Source organism: Oncorhynchus keta, chromosome 24 (assembly GCF_023373465.1).
Source record: "Oncorhynchus keta strain PuntledgeMale-10-30-2019 chromosome 24, Oket_V2, whole genome shotgun sequence".
Taxonomy (NCBI): domain Eukaryota; kingdom Metazoa; phylum Chordata; class Actinopteri; order Salmoniformes; family Salmonidae; genus Oncorhynchus; species Oncorhynchus keta.
Window position 1 is genome coordinate 8198649 of NC_068444.1, and position 2786 is coordinate 8201434.

Genomic DNA, 2786 nt, shown 5'->3' on the forward strand with positions numbered 1-2786 from the left:
GGCTATGACATATGGTGTTTCATAGTGTGGTGCTCTTGCCATTGTCGCAATCCCTTATCTCTTAGTAGGGGAAGGCTCCATCACATAGACTCACACACACACACACACACACACGGAAACATGGATGCACACATGGAAACAAGCACACACACACACACCACGCATGTATACACACACTGAGAGACCTTAACTATAAGGGGCTGATCTATCGAGCCCTTCTGCACCGTTCACAAGTGGTATCACTCTCCTGCTAGTTCCTTAGCAACCGCCGCAAGCACTTCTCTCTCTCGCTCTTTCACCCCCCCTCCCTCTCTCTCTCTCTCTTTCACTGTGTCGGTTCAGTGTTGCTAAGGTACAGAGATTATGTCTGGAAGAACTACAGACAGGTGCTGATCTCCCCAATGAGTTACAGGCCACAAAAGAGAACTACAGACAGGTGCTGATCTCCCCAAGGAGTTACAGGCCACAAAACAGAGCTACGGACAGGTGCTGATCTCCCCAAGGAGTTACAGGCCACAAAACAGAGCTACAGACAGGTGCTGATCTCCCCAAGGAGTTACAGGCCACAAAACAGAGCTACAGACAGGTGCTGATCTCCCCAAGGAGTTACAGGCCACAAAACAGAACTACAGACAGGTGCTGATCTTCCCAAGGAGTTACAGGCCACAAAACAGAACTACAGACAGGTGCTGATCTTCCCAATGAGTTACAGGCCACAAAACAGAGCTACAGACAGGTGCTGATCTCCCCAAGGAGTTACAGGCCACAAAACAGAGCTACAGACAGGTGCTGATCTTCCCAAGGAGTTACAGGCCACAAAACAGAACTACAGACAGGTGCTGATCTTCCCAATGAGTTACAGGCCACAAAACAGAACTACAGACAGGTGCTGATCTTCCCAATGAGTTACAGGCCACAAAACAGAGCTACAGACAGGTGCTGATCTCCCCAAGGAGTTACAGGCCACAAAACAGAGCTACAGACAGGTGCTGATCTTCCCAAGGAGTTACAGGCCACAAAACAGAGCTACAGACAGGTGCTGATCTTCCCAAGGAGTTACAGGCCACAAAACAGAACTACAGACAGGTGCTGATCTTCCCAATGAGTTACAGGCCACAAAACAGAACTACAGACAGGTGCTGATCTTCCCAAGGAGTTACAGGCCACAAAACAGAACTACAGACAGGTGCTGATCTTCCCAATGAGTTACAGGCCACAAAACAGAACTACAGACAGGTGCTGATCTTCCCAATGAGTTACAGGCCACAAAACAGAGCGATCAATTAGAAAAAAAGCCAAAATAGTAGCTGTCATTTAGAAAGCAGATCAATGTTGAGGGAACCAGTACGTACACACACCATTTCATCTTTCAGATCTCTGTAGTACACAGTCCACCCACATCTTTCAGATGTCTGTACACAGTATATACTGTAGTACCGTCCCTCATCTGTGTGTGTGTGTGTGTGTTGGTGAAGTCAGAGGGTGAATGACAGGCAATGAGGCATGGAGGGCTGAGGGCTGAGGGCTGAGGGCTGAGGGCTGAGGCTAGAAAGTTGCAGGTTAATGAAGAGTCATACAACACCCTGCAGGCAGGAAGGAAGTAGGAAGGTGAGCTGCTGATTTTACCTTCCCCTCCATGCTGCCACTGTGACCACGTTAAAATATTTATATCCCAGGTCATTGGTGGGCAACGCCAAGGAAGAGAGAGTGAGGAGAAGAGAGGGAGAAGAGGAGGCCTGCAGGAGAGAGGGAGGAGGAGAGGCCTACAGGAGAGAGGGAGGAGGAGAGGCCTGCAGGAGAGAGGGAGGAGGAGAGAGCTGCAGGAGAGAGGGAGGAGGAGAGAGCTGCAGGAGAGAGGGAGGAGGAGAGGCCTGCAGGAGAGAGGGAGGAGGAGAGGCCTGCAGGAGAGAGGGAGGAGGAGAGGCCTGCAGGAGAGAGGGAGGAGGAGAGGCCTGCAGGAGAGAGGGAGGAGGAGAGGCCTACAGGAGAGAGGGAGGAGGAGAGAGCTGCAGGAGAGAGGGAGGAGGAGAGGCCTACAGGAGAGAGGGAGGAGGAGAGGCCTACAGGAGAGAGGGAGGAGGAGAGGCCTGCAGGAGAGAGGGAGGAGGAGAGGCCTACAGGAGAGAGGGAGGAGGAGAGGCCTGCAGGAGAGAGGGAGGAGGAGAGAGCTGCAGGAGAGAGGGAGGAGAGGCCTACAGGAGAGAGGGAGGAGGAGAGAGCTGCAGGAGAGAGGGAGGAGGAGAGACCTGCAGGAGAGAGGGAGGAGGAGAGGCCTACAGGAGAGAGGGAGGAGGAGAGACCTGCAGGAGAGAGGGAGGAGGAGAGAGCTGCAGGAGAGAGGGAGGAGGAGAGGCCTACAGGAGAGAGGGAGGAGGAGAGACCTACAGGAGAGAGGGAGGAGGAGAGAGGGAGAAGAGGAGGCCTGCAGGAGAGAGGGGAGGAGGAGAGAGGGAGGAGGAGAGAGCTGCAGGAGAGAGGGAGGAGGAGAGGCCTGCAGGAGAGAGGAGGAGGAGAGAGCTGCAGGAGAGAGGGAGGAGGAGAGACCTGCAGGAGAGAGGGAGGAGGAGAGACCTGCAGGAGAGAGGGAGGAGGAGAGACCTACAGGAGAGAGGGGAGAGGAGAGACCTACAGGAGAGAGGGAGGAGGAGAGGCCTACAGGAGAGAGGGAGGAGGAGAGACCTACAGGAGAGAGGGAGGAGGAGAGGCCTGCAGGAGAGAGGGAGGAGGAGAGGCCTACAGGAGAGAGGGAGGAGGAGAGGCCTACAGGAGAGAGGGAGGAGGAGAGA

The 2786-nt window shown here is 54.3% G+C and overlaps 1 long non-coding RNA gene across 1 annotated transcript; it reads left to right on the forward strand.

The window, feature by feature from the left end:
• The first annotated feature begins 312 nt into the window (after window positions 1-312).
• LOC127911342 (uncharacterized) lies at window positions 313-1972 on the forward strand. Its single transcript, XR_008077885.1, has 6 exons — window positions 313-436; window positions 487-686; window positions 737-836; window positions 1037-1086; window positions 1137-1186; window positions 1237-1972. It is a non-coding gene; the product is annotated as an uncharacterized LOC127911342 (long non-coding RNA).
• Window positions 1973-2786: the final 814 nt, after the last annotated feature.